Here is a 14,542-nt window from a genome sequence, read left to right as displayed (position 1 = left end):
AAGCGTCCTAATCACCTGGCCATGCCGGGCACCACTTTCTGGAAATATAGGTCGTGGTTTTATTTACGTTTGTAGAAATGTCTCATAATAAACTCCAGTTTGCATTGAACAAAGTTAAGAATGATATTATGATTATAGTTAATTAACTTGTCATTAAACATTAGTATTAGGCCTATTATGTTTTAACACTCCATTATATATCTCGTCCCTCGTATTCCAACTACAATTATTTTCATGGTATTAACACCATAACACTATTTATATGTCATCTGCTAAAAACAACAGTTGTTATGGTGTGAATACCGCGATCATACTTATGATGTTAAAACTATAATTGGGCTAATAGTAATGTCTAATGGCAATAAAAATTAGCCAAAATCACACTTTGACAGTTTTAAAAAGGCATTCACACTATAACAAATGTTTTTGTAATAAAAGGCTTATTGAAATGGTGTTTCCACCATTATCGTGTTTGATATGTCCCAACCGGCTTGATGAGCTCTGGATTGAGCGAAACGCGTCGTTGGCAATAGATATGAAAAAACAACATGTATATACTATTATTGTGTGATCTAGTAATTCTTAAAATGGGACTGGATATAGAATGTAGTTCTAAACGTATTATAGGTGTAATACCAATGTCTAATATATAAACAAACTGAAAATAATCATCAAAGTAAATGGCCAGTAACTCCAGTAAAGTACAATGTATAAACTTAAAATAATTAAAAACGTAGATAACCAGTGGCTGTCTTAAGCTACAACGAATAAATAGCCTGAGAATAATCAACAAATTAAATAACTAGCAGCTCTCTATACAACAATTTATATACAAAGGGAAAATAATGATAAACTTAAAAAACTAGCAGTACTATTAAAGATCAACGTATAAACAAAACGAAAATAATCACTAACGTAAATAAACAGTAGCTCTTTAAACAGCAGTCTGAGAATAATCAACAAACATCGTAAATCATAAGCAGCTGTATATACAGTCTACAAAATCAGTTCTAAATATTTATCTAAAACCTACGAAAACCACACAACTTTCATTAAGTGCTTTGAAATGAATTTAAAAAGAAAAGAAATCGTGAGAAGGTCTGGCAGTGAATCTACGCCATTAACAACCTGTGAAGTCTTCCTTATTGTCAAACCAGTTTGAAAACCTAAACTAGCCCGGAAATGGAATTGTGTCATCAGGCGATTTATAAAGCATCATTATAACGATAGGGACAATAATGTTTTTTTTTTGTTTTTTTTTTTTAGAAAACTAAACATCACTCGAAAAATAACAAATATTAGAAACAGGTTATCAATAAGTATCTCTGAACAATAATAATGTAATGGTAAGGTTAAAAATGTACTTATAGTAAAGAATGGACCCAAAGGATTGCCCTCATCGGAAGACAATTAAAAAACTATTTTAACTTGCACTTGGCCATGCAATAAACTACGTTATCTATAGTAAACATATATAACCAACAAGTTGCTATAGCAAAGATACTAAAGTTTCCAAATTCCACACCTAGTTTTTGCATTATTCTATAAAACTACAACCTAAGAAAGGTATAGCTGTATTTTGTTTATTAACTTAACATCTACAGACTAACGAAATCTTTATTACAGATGTGATACAGTATCAACTACAGCCTTATACAGTCTTCATAATGGACAATAGGCCTACTACTATTTGTTTAGTAAATAACATCAATAGCCTAACGTGACCTTTATAGAGGATGTTAGGCCTACTGCTATTTGTTTAGTAAAATAACATCTATAGCCCAATGTGATTTTTATTACAGACGTTAGGCCTACTTGTTTAATAAAATAATGTTATAAGCCATGTTTTTAATTTTGTAATTTAAAACTTTATTAGAGGGCATTTGCAAGTCCAGATGGTAACGTTAAGTTCGAAAAGTTAAGATTAGGCCTAGAAAGAATACATTGAACGATCTAAGGATGTGATGTAAAGCTCTAGTATATTAAAACGTAGATTATAAATACGACGTACGTTCCGTGTAGCGTCGGAGGTTAGTTTGAAAGTCAGTTGTTTGAAGAATGTTTCAAGAGTACAGTTAGATAGTCAAAGAGATATGAATTCCTGATAGACAGTGAATCAGTCTGTCACTGTATGTGTATTAGCTATCACGGTTACGTACAAGAAGTTAACTTGTTCACGTTACTTAAAGTCATTTGTAACGTAGGCCTACAGCAAATGTACGATAGTGCAAGTGTTCAAGTTTGTAAAAACATTAAACGAGGAAATAAAGCAATATATTATCGTTACGTGGGTTGAACGTTGGATTATTTTTCACCAGATAATGTAAAAAAAAGAAAAATAACGCTAAAAAATAACTACATTACTACAGTAACATCTACAGCTTAAAACTATATGCTGAATTTTAGGCCTACAACTATTTGTTTATCTTTGTATATAAAGAAGCTACTAAATAAACTGCCAGGCAAACTGTCTAAAATATTTTACTAACACCAAGAGGGAGAGATGGGAGTTTAAGAATATATTAATTAACTAATAACGAATCTTTTACAAATACAGTATATCTGAGTAGCTTGTGTTACTTTACAGAAACAAAATAATAAAGGAGACAGTGATTAAATGGTTTAAGAACACGATAAACAATGATAGTATTTATATAATTAATTAAGGCGTAATTCTTAATGTGCATAGAATGTGTAACAGTAACACTTTTTTTCTCTCTCTTTTTTACATTATTAAAATCTAATTAAACTTACAGTGTTAGAACTTTCTTCCAACACAGTTATTTTGGTACAACAATAAATTTATTATCAATGACCCCGATTCTCCTTGTTTTTCACTCTATGTTAAAGCAACAAGAATTTTGCTACATCTACTTCAGATACGAGGTAAAAGCACAGACATTTTTCTATCTCTCAACAAACACATCAGGAAACACAACATAAAACTCCTCTGGGATCATTACTTAAAGTTGCTTTCATCTAAACAAACGTAGTTATTTCCTCAATGTTAAATTCATCTGATATATTTCATCTTGAAGATTATTTATCGCAACGGCCTTATAAAAACAAATACACGTTCCTGTAGCAGAATCCGCACGAATTCTGTGCCCACACGTCCTCGTTGTTCCAGCTCGCATTCAAGGTCGTTTTCCTGAAAATTCTGTACACGATGTGTGTGTGAAACGATTAAAAGTACGAGTTTCCTACCAGTATACACAAATGTCTTGACGAAGATGTATTATGTATTTGTTGATTTACACAAGGTCGTTTCTCCAGAGTAATGGATCGCCTTGGAGAGGGGGCTTGATGTGAAGTTTGTTACAGAAAAACAATAAGAACGATTTTGGATGAGAGTTAATCACTTGAAAATTATCCTACAAGTAATTGGAAGGTAACCTTACTCCAATAAAGATAGGAGGGGATAGGGAGACGTAAAGGTTCTTCATGAATACTTGTACCGCCCCCAGTGGCACAGCGATATGTCTGCGGACTTACAACACTAGAAACCGGATTTCGATACCCGTGGTGGGCAGAGCACAGATAGCCCAGTGTATAGCTTTGTGCTTAACTTCAAACAAGCAAAAATACACGTACCGAACGAAGTCAAAATAATACTTTTTGTAATTTAAAACGAAAATAATGCCCCATCTTAGTTCGTAGCATAAGAATTTAACATTTTAAACGGACAAGAAATATATTTATGAACACATATATATGTCTACATTAGGTTTAAAAAACAACGAGTACTGTTTTCATTTCCTCGTGAGATTGCATTTAAACGTTTACAAGCATAACAGTAGCACGAAATGATTCAAGACAAATCAATCAATAAAGAATAAAGTACGAATACACTTCGAGATACGGCAGTAGTCCACATGGAAAGGAAGAGATAAAAGTCCAGAAAAATTTGAATCTAGAGCTTGGGTGCGTGTTTAATGTAAGTCATAACAAGTGACACACACTGTAGCCTGCGCGAGGAAAATTACTTTAAATTGCTTCCGGTCTAAAACAGACATAACATGTGACATACACCTGCGCGAGGAAAATTAGTTTCAATTGCTTCCGGTTTGAGTATGAGAACTCAAATAACTCAAGTAAACAGGTCAGCTTTTCAGGCATGAGCAACATAACTTATAGCATCTTCAGGGAAGCTCTCGCTCCTTGGCATGCCAATAATACTTCTCTGGAAACCAACAACTGTTCATCCATTGGATTTTGGATTTTTTTTCACGTTTCAATACGATGCAGCACGTGAGCATTACTAGTATTGAACGGCAAACAAACAAGTCCATTAATTAAGTGTTTGAATGCATTACCTTTAATTCCACCAGCCAGGAAGTGAAACGGGAATTCAATTATCGGAACTGACTGATAAATTCTCACTAAAAACTACCAGAGTAAGAATTAACATTGACGTATAGTTATGAAATCAAACCACACAAACCCAAATTATAATTCATTCCTTTTACTGTTATAATACTACACCTTCAAAATATCTTATGGTAATTAAAAACTGTTTTAAAATCTAAGGATAGATTCAAATACACTTTGGTATATGTTCTAATAAAAGAACAATATATGAAATAGTAAGTTAAAATACACATACCCAAGCTAGCTGATATCATAAACCCTCCTCGAATATGTTCCAAACGAATATACTTTACTTCCCCGAAAGGGGGCCGAAGGCCGCCTGGTGGGGTCACCTGTTTTAACTACTCGCACCACTATACAGTATTGTGTTGTTTGTTAGTCAGTCACTAGGCACTAAAATGACGTCACATAAGGAACGCTAACGTTGAAAGTTGTACTGTCGTGACGTCAGTAAAACGTGCGCATTCCAAGAATTCACGAGAAGAATTATGCACTCTGTAAGCTACAACACAGCATGACATGTGAATTTGAAAGGCAAGAAATAAATATATTTGTTACTCATAATTTTGGTTTCATTTACTTTTGAAACAGAACACTTTCGGAGACTAGTTTTAACAATTTAAAACTGTACAAGTCAGTTCTATTCTGTATACTTGAAACCACTTTAGTTGGTTTTTACGTTTTCATTTACAAAAGTTGTTTAAAAAGCGCATGTAAAATCGGTCATTACTAAAGTATACTATTTAAAAGTGGTATAATTAAGCGCGAGAAAGACGAGGCTTAAAACCATATATAAGAATGTCTCGTTTCAATTGCGAGTAATGTGACAACATAACACAGTTTCACGTAACAATACATGTACACCTAAATCATTTGATTGACCCTACCATCAAAGTTACACACACGCACATGTATATATATATCATCTTTTATTTTTTATAATGACAAACTACAATAACTATAATGTTGTTCTCAAGGATTTCTTACATTCGTGTTTTAAAGAATAGACCTAATAAGATCATATGAATCGCCCAGTTGTCAGCTTAACTACTGTTCCGTGGATATTATTTCAAGCGTCTTTTGATTACATCAAGAATGTTTGTAAACGTACGCTAACCCTTAAAAACTAACTGCATTTTCTAAAATTGTTAAAAACGCTTCACGTATCACAGATACGCGTAGTCTTAATATACAATACAAAATGCAGTTGTAAGAAACAAAACAAAGTACACAAATGGTGTAGCTGAACATATGACAAATTTATTAAATCAAATCATGATTATGTAGATTAGAAGTTTAAGTTAACGGCGCCTTACTCGCAATTGAGACTGCTAATTTTGAACTACCATCCAGAAGAAGGGCAGCCACCCAATCACACCCGCCGCCACAATTACTTTGACCGCTATTAAAAAAAAAAAACAGAAGGATCGACTGTCACTTTTGTAACGCGCCTAAAGATACAAGTGCTGAATATGTTCAGGAACATAACATTTGAATCTTGTAACCCCGGATCCGCAACCAGGAACGCTAATCACTAGGCCACGCCCATCCCAGGAGCCTTTACGTGGCGCGTAGCGATTAAACAAATAATGAATGTCAAAGCTGTGTACAAGATCCCTAGTTATTTATCGCTAAGACCGCACACATGGATCCTAGTTAATTACCACTAAGCCTGTATACATATTTCCCAGTAAATTATCTTCTGAATATAGAAATTCCAGTAGATCTCGTAAAACCCCCAAGAAGTGGGGTGAGTACTGCGCTTATATCATAATTAATTTTAAACTCCGACATTTTTGTTGTTCATATTTTGAGAGGGGGAAGGACAAACGTAAACAGAACTCACCGAATGTTCGTGAAAACGACCCCCAGGAAGTTATACAGTGTATGGAGCGTTCGTACTACCAACAATGTATCAACTAAACTCAATACCAACAACTTCTGATCAAGATTAGATTAGAGCTACAGAGTGAATTTTAAAATTAATGAAGCAAACTTTTCAGTACAAACTGACAAGGAGTACATAATGTCACATAGCACACGGGAAAACTTTAAGCCTGCACTGAGTTATCCAATAGGTATTTTCGTTATTAACATTTTCGGCCGCATTCCCCCAAAAAATATTTCCTAAGGTTGGGCCATTTTAGGAGATATACGTTAGCTCTAAATCAAGATACATTTAAAGTTTTGTTATTTGTCATCTCCATATCCGGAAAGCTCTTGTAATCAGAAATTTAAATATTTCCAAATAATAATGTTCATTGTAGCTTAGTGACGCTGTTGTGGCTTTGTTCACATTCTCTCCTGCCGGCAAGCTTCAGTTTTTATACAGTATAAGTTTTTTATAACATTTATTATTGTTTTAAACTGTTATTGTTAAAGATGATGTAGACATACTGTATTCTTGAACATTAACAAGGTGTCAAAATTTTCTCTGTAAAATATATTTAAGGAAAATGCTTTCCTAACTGGAATTTTCGCCTATTCGGCACTGACTACGTCCGGCAGATGTTGGATATTATATATTTTACTGTAGTAGGCTTAAAATACGAAATAGTGTTCGTAAGTGTAAATATTAATAATAATATTATAGTATTTCATTTAAATATATATATATATATAACCAATAATATTAGTAATGCTAGTTTTATAGTAAAGATAAAGTATGTCATTCCTTACAAAATTCATAAAAACACCAGCCGTTTGCTTACAATATTCACACAATTTACCAGTACACGAAACATGAACACAGTTATAAGTATTCATGATTTACAGTGGTGTACACCCTACAGGGCCAACAACAAAAGCTTATCAAAGGTACCAAAGAAGTTAAGGCAAATGATACCGATGTTGTTACACATATAAGTAAATGTTTATCTAATCTCCCAAACAACGGTAAGTAAAATATCATCCCGACCCAGACAAGTTTCGCCATTGTTGAAACGTAGTTCTTTCGATAGTAGGTTCTTTTAAATTATCTTGTAAAAATAAAATAACATCCAGTCCAATTAATTTATTTCCTCCTTTAACGTTTCTATAAACTTGAAACACTTGCACGTTTCCGTAAATTGCTGTAGGCCAACGTTACAAGTCACGCGAACTAACGTAAAATAAATCAAGTTTCTTGTAACCGCGATACCTTTACATTCTTTCTTTACATCTTCCTAAGTAAATTCTTGATTATCTTCTAACTCACTTTCTAATAGCCTGACGCACCCCCTTCCCCCCAGTGACTCAGCGGCAAGTCTGTGGGATTACGACACTAAAAAATTGACTTTGATAACAGTGGTAGGCCAAGCATAAATAAACCACTGTGTAACAAATAACCAAACCAAATAATGTAACAACAGTTCACGGATGTCGTATTTATAATCTCCGTTCTAATATACTAGAAAAAGCTTGACGCACTTCATTCAAACTTTCTATGACATTCTAAGCCTTCTAACTAAAAACTTATAATATTAAAACTACAGCTTATGACATTGTCATTAGTTTGACGTTTTTCCCACACATGGAACACTAAATAGCTTAACAGTTAGTAGTGGAAAGTAAAGTTACTCAATACAAATAGATACTTGTAAGAACGAATAGCATAATATAACTATATCCTCTTATACAAGGCTAATAATGATTTTAGAACTAACTGCATTTCAATGCTCGAAATATTACATATATAAAAGCCAATGTGTGTCACGTCAACTTGATTTCTCGAAATAGATGGAATCATAAAAGCCACCAGATAGAATAGTTCGATTACTGTCTGCCCACTACGATTTTAGTGACGGGGGTGCAAGGGGGCCAAGAGGAGGATGCCGTGAAGCTTTATAAGTGTAGTGAGTGTTGGTATAATAAATCAAAATTAAAGACGTAGTGTGGGATCACCTAGCTTAGAGCCAAGTGCATAAAATTTATCATGAAAGTAAAAATATCGATTCAATTTCAAACTTAAATCGTTTCTGAATTAAGTTATCTTCTGTTATATCACAAACCTCTTTAATCAACAGGGACTCTAAGTTAAGAAATCAACAAATATTTTTCCAGTTTTGTTATCTATACATTTTATTTTATACTTTCAGTAAATAGACTAAAAACCATATTAGGTTATACTTTTGTTGCTAATCAACGTGACAAAAAGCCATTGTTGGAACGTAGTGTTACCAAACGCACTGACTTTTCTATATATTAGATGATGTTAATCTGTTTTTTTTTTTTGTCTTTCAAAATCTGTAGTGCACACTGAAGGTATTTACACATTTTGATGTATATTAACCCTGGTGAAGCCGCAAAGGCGAAACGTTGGATAATATATATATATATTTATCTGGAGTATAAAGATCGTTTTTTTATAAACTAACTGATTTTTACCAATAATTATTCTATGAATATGCCACGAATTCATTTCATGAATGATCTTAATTTTGATTGGCTCACAAAGGAATTTATCGACATTTGACTGCACTTTTCTGCCACTTTCTTGATTTAACTTGACTTCGCAAAATGTGAGGTTAGGGTATGTTAGGGGGTGTGGTGGTATTACTTGCCCCGTCATTTTTGCAAAAACATAAATACTTAGATCCACATCAAGGTTTACTGAACTATTATACATTAAAAGTCTTGTATTTAACAGTAATTGTTTGTAATTATTACACAGTAAGAGTCTTGTGTTTAACAATAATTGTTTGTAATTATTACACAGTAAAAGTCTTGTATTTAACAGTATTGTTTGTAATTATTAAACAGTAAAATACTTGTATTTAACAATAATTGTAATTATTACACAGTGAAAGTCTTGTATTTGACAATAATTGTTTGTAATTATTACACATTAAAAGTCTTGTATTCAACAGTGATTGTTTGTAATTGTTAAACAGTAAAAGTCTTGTATTCAACAGTGATTGTTTGTAATTGTTAAACAGTAAAAGTATTGTATTCAACAGTGATTGTTTGTAATTGTTAAACAGTAAAAGTATTGTATTTAACAGTAATTGTTTGTTGAGTTTTGCGCAAACCTAATCAAGGCCACCCACCGCCTACTCTTGAGTTACACAGTGGGATTGAAAGTCACATCATAACACATATTCGGTGACAGGATTTGATCTCACGACCCGCATAATTTAACAGTGAGAATCTCTCATTACGACGATGATAACCAATATATCCAATATGACTGACTGACTTCTCAGTAAAGTAATTTAAACAGAGTAACATGTATATCTTGAATGTACGTACTCGACTGTAGCCACAGTGACCACAGAGAGAGTATATACACATGAGTGTAACAACGATGACCAGGGAAGTATATGGAGAGGGTATATATATACATGACTGTGGCCACAGTGTCCAGGAGGTGTATAGGAAGAGTGAACAAACTCGACTGTGATGGGGAACAAAGGGGTTACTCTCCAACACGTATACAATATACAAATACACACAAAGTAAGTGATGTACGAAAAAACCAGTCTGATTGGGGTTCACCTATAGACCCGCCCTTATACATTCCAAAAGTCTAACGCCTTCTACTTAATAATTCACAGGTACATCCATGCAATACGAATGGCACCACACCCACATTTGTTTACAGTATAAAAGAATGTGTGTGTGTGGGGGGGGAGTCTAATTAACTATGGGAACGTGTGTTATGGGTCAAAACCTTTTGGCAATGATAAATGAACAAATATAAACTAGATATATATCTTTCTGTACATTTTAATACGAGAAGGTATGTATACGGGTACTTCGAATCACCGAAAGCTGTGTAAGCTCCTTTTAAATGTATATTCACGTGCAATCTCGCCCAAGTGTACGTGACGTGGGTGCCTGTACAGTACAAGATGAACACTGGAACTTGGCGCTTTGACAACATCAACATTAAAACTTGAAATTAACAAAACTACTGTTAGATACGGATTAATTTCTTATTAGTGAAGATATTCTAATGGTTAGTACTCCTGTACATACACAAATTATTTATCTGTTCACAAAAAACTATACACAATCTTAAAGTAAACTGGATCAAACGATCTAACCGTAAATATACCATTTTATCACAATATTTACAGACGAACCTGAAACGGTGGTTAAAAGTCATTATGTAAAAGGTCATTTTTATGGTAATGGTTTTAAGCTTTTCAAAACAGGAAATCTTCAGGGTTTTACTTGAAAAGAATAAAATTGTCAGTACTTCTAGGAAGGGATTTCCCCAAGATTTCTGTTTCCAGTAAAGGAACTGTGGATGTGAAATTCAGCTGCAGTTAGTCGAACTGGTCAGTCAACAGCTGCAGTTAGTCGAACTGGTCAGTCAACAGCTCCAGTTAGTCGAACTAGTCAGTCAACAACTCCAGTTAGTCGAACTGGTCAGTCAACAGCTCCAATCAGTCGAACTGGTCAGTCAACAGCTGCAGTTAGTCGAACTGGTCAGTCAACAGCTCCAATCAGTCGAACTGGTCAGTCAACAACTCCAATCAGTCGAACTGGTCAGTCAACAGCTCCAATCAGTCGAACTGGTCAGTCAACGTGCCTCTCTAATGACTATAGGAATGTAAGTTTACAAAAAAGGAGAAGGTATTTTGTTTACTGTCCCCAGGACAGGTTTACTTGGATTATTATTGCAATACATCAACCATAAAAACCATCTTCATTCAAAACATGCTGCTGAATACAATGAGATTGAACCTACTACAAAAGGTTTGTACATGATTATGATTGTTCTTTGAAATAGGTTTGTTTACTCAATATGTACTAATGGCCTCAAAGTAACATGTATACAGCAAGTTATCGAAGGTAAAAACAAGAATGTTTGAAACCTCTCGTTTCTATAGTAAAGTTCATTCGATACGTTATGTTCAATGAAACTTTCATTTTATTCTTCGTTTATAAAGGTCTTCTTGGAGCTTCAGGACACCTGCAGCAAACCTTTCTGGCAACGTATGCTAGATCTAACTTGTCGCTGTCCAGATATCACTACATACATATATCATCAATAAGTTGGTACAAATATGTGCGATAGACAAGAAAAGCTTGTGATGAAAGATACGACCCGCCATTCCTCAGGACACTGGCGAAGTGCCTCGGCCATAGTAACCAGGGATACATCACTGTTACGAGAAAACCAAACACGGTAGAACATAGCAAATATAATCGGTCTATAGCAGAATCTGTTCAATTCAAACAGATGCCAGGGGCCAGCATCATAATGATTCAAATATGGAAGTAGCCATGCGAGATCTTGGAGGTGTGCCACACACAGGATGTTTCGGGCATACACTAAAGATTGCCATCAAAGAAGGAATGGCTCGTGATGCCATCAAGAAATATATAAGTGCATACAGAAACCTTATTACAAGCTTCCACCACTCGCCTATGGCCGCAGAGGAGCTGCAGAAGCAACAACAGAAAAGAGGGTAGAGGGAAATCCTGAGTCTAAAGCAGTTCAAACAAGACGTTGCTATTCGTTGCATCAGTGCTTACTTCGTGACAAGCTGTAACTGCAAGAAAACTGGAGGTTTCAGAACATGTATGAACAACTGCTGTAGATCTCTGCGGTGTCTTGAAACCATTCGATGTTACTAGTGCAGAGATAAATGCAGAACTCTACCCTACTATTAGTAGTATCTACCCAATGGTCAGTGGTACTATCACCAAGAACCTTCAGCTGCAAGCAGAAGATTCGGAGCCACTGGAACAATTCAAGGGAAAATGTTCAGCTTTACTGAGAAGACAACTGAGTGTGGGAGCAGTGGAGGAGCATGATGAGATATTGGAATCAGTGCTTCACTCACTCTTAAAAAATACTGAAGGTTCTTGAGCTGGATGATGCCTCAACAATCTCAAAGAAACTCCATTCTGTTGTAGAGAGTATGAGAAAGCTAATCAGAAAACCAGGGACTGTCAAAGAAGAGGCTCCAAGGGATCCCCAGTGTTGCAAGATCAGCACTCTGAAGCTGCAATGAAATATTTGATGGGTGAATGCTACGAAATATCTGACAATGATGACAGCACTTCAGAAGTGTTTCGCTGCATAGCAGAACCAGAGTCCAAGGACAACACCTTCTACTGGCGGAAACGCAACCATCACAGGTTTCTAAACATTGCAATCCTCGCACAGAAGATGTTATGATGACCATCAACCTCGTACCATCCGAGAGACTTTTTCGGCCGCAGGACACAATAGATGTACTCTTGTCCTTAAGCCAAAACATGGCGCTCTGCTGACCTTGTGAAAGATGAAAACTTGGCTCAGGTTAAGCGTGAAACTAAGGCTATGGACACTGGTGAACCCCAAGCTTCAAGTTCTATGGCTGCAGGATCTGCACGGCCCAAACTCAGCAAAGTGCCCGAAATGTAGGGCTTATACCTCTTTTTATAGTGTATAGATTAAAAGTTTCTTCACTACCAGTTGTGTGTGTATCTATTTACATATAAAGTAATTTATTGGTTAAACTTATAGCTGGAATTTTGGGAAATGAAATCAGTAAGAACATTTAGTCGTCAACTGTTCAAACTAATGGTTTTCATCATTATTTGTTTTTAAATCAGTCCCAGTTGCACTATTTTACACTGTAGCCTTAACCGCAAACATCACTTAAGACTTCACAAAGTTTTTACATACACCACAAAAATCTAAAATTTTCGATATGTCGTTTAAAACTTAATAAAACTAATTAACAAATCCTATCGATCATTATATTTGTAATCTATAGTCGGCCAGTACAATCGCGAAGACTGCAATGCGGTTGTTGGAGTCATAGCGCTATGTGTACGACAGCGGGTGTAATATAAAAACCAAAACAATAATTTCTGTTAAAGATACTTAAAATAAACATTTAGTTAAACCCATCACTCGATTCAGGCCTAGTCCGTGAGACAAAGATATAGTTTTATCGGTTGCGGGGTGTTCCGTCCCCCGTTAGTAACCGTGGTCGTCATATTTATTTTTAGTACCTTAAACAGCTTGTCCACTGAATAATTTAAAATATAAATACTGTAGTAGTATAAATGCTACATATTATTAAATTCATATATAAATATAAGTTTACTACACCGTAATGAGTGAAAGACAACTAAGCTTCAGTAAACTAAAAATAAAAAGACCATACATATAGTAATACAAATAGTTTCTGTTTACATTCAGCAAGCATAAGAACAACAATAAATATAAAATACTAAATAAATTAAAACCTGTAAACTCACCTTGCCAGAAGTGTTATTTCACAGTTACGTTTTATCCAGATTTTGGTTCAATATTTCTGTGCAATTCAAATTCGTCTTAGTTGAATGTTAGGCGAGAACTTGTGTTTACGTTTTCACAATTATTGAGCTCCTCAGAAGTACACAGTCTCATTGCTGTGACAGAAAAGTCAAAATAAGCATAAAAATGGCAACAACTTATTACATTTCCTAGATTACAATTCAAATATAAACAAGTAAAAATATGGTGTCTATCAAAAGCTAAAATTATTTCCGCAAACAGAAACTTTCATAATTTACTAAGCCACGCGAAGGGTTAGGCCTAGTTACGATTGTTTCCGTAAACAGCAACTTTCATAACTTACTAAGACACGCGAAGGGTCAGGCCTAGCTAAACATGTTTCCGTAAACAGCAACTTCCATGACGGTCAGGCCTAGGAAGAACCAGGAGGTTTTGTAGTAATAATGACGTTTAAGTTTGTGATCCTACTCGTACAAAAGGATGATGGAACAACAACACCACAAGTTAAACACACACTGTTAAATGTCGTATAGCACAAGAAACATTAATATAAAACAAAGATACATGTATTGCTAACTTCAACCTCTATGCACCGGTAGCTAGATTTGCTCTTTTCTTGGTCAGGCTACGAGTATAACGTATTTTATCTGACCAATCGGAAGACGAGGTGGGCCAGTCTCGGAGAGAGTCGAAGCGTGACTGGGAGAGTCAGTGAATTGTGACGCCAGCGGCAAGGTAGCTTCTACTTTTGGAGCTTATATTATGAGAGAGTGTTTTTGCATGATGAGCGTTTATACTTTGTTTTGCCTTTTCTGAGTAGAAAATAAAATAAGAAATGTTGTTTTAAACGTTTATAACTATAATTTTCAACTATAATCCTACTCAGTATTTCTTGGAGAGTTGGTGGAAATAAAACGACAAATCACATTGTTTTGTTGTATTGAACAGTTTTGTACTAAAACT

General features: G+C 34.9%; 1 protein-coding gene across 1 annotated transcript in view; it reads right to left on the bottom strand.

Annotated features, from left to right (window-relative positions):
* Positions 1-14,254, bottom strand: part of LOC106470826 — a 73,056-nt gene extending 58,802 nt beyond the window's left edge. The window contains exon 1 of the mRNA XM_022399465.1: positions 13,561-14,254. The gene's annotated coding sequence lies outside the window, so the exon portion shown is untranslated. The remainder of the gene's footprint in view (positions 1-13,560) is intronic.
* Between the last annotated feature and the right edge of the window lie 288 nt (positions 14,255-14,542).

Source organism: Limulus polyphemus, unplaced genomic scaffold, assembly GCF_000517525.1.
Source record: "Limulus polyphemus unplaced genomic scaffold, Limulus_polyphemus-2.1.2 Scaffold4239, whole genome shotgun sequence".
In the NCBI taxonomy this organism is placed as follows: Eukaryota; Metazoa; Arthropoda; class Merostomata; order Xiphosura; family Limulidae; genus Limulus; species Limulus polyphemus.
The sequence above is the reverse complement of the archived record's forward strand: the minus strand, read 5'-3'. Positions and strand labels throughout refer to the sequence as shown.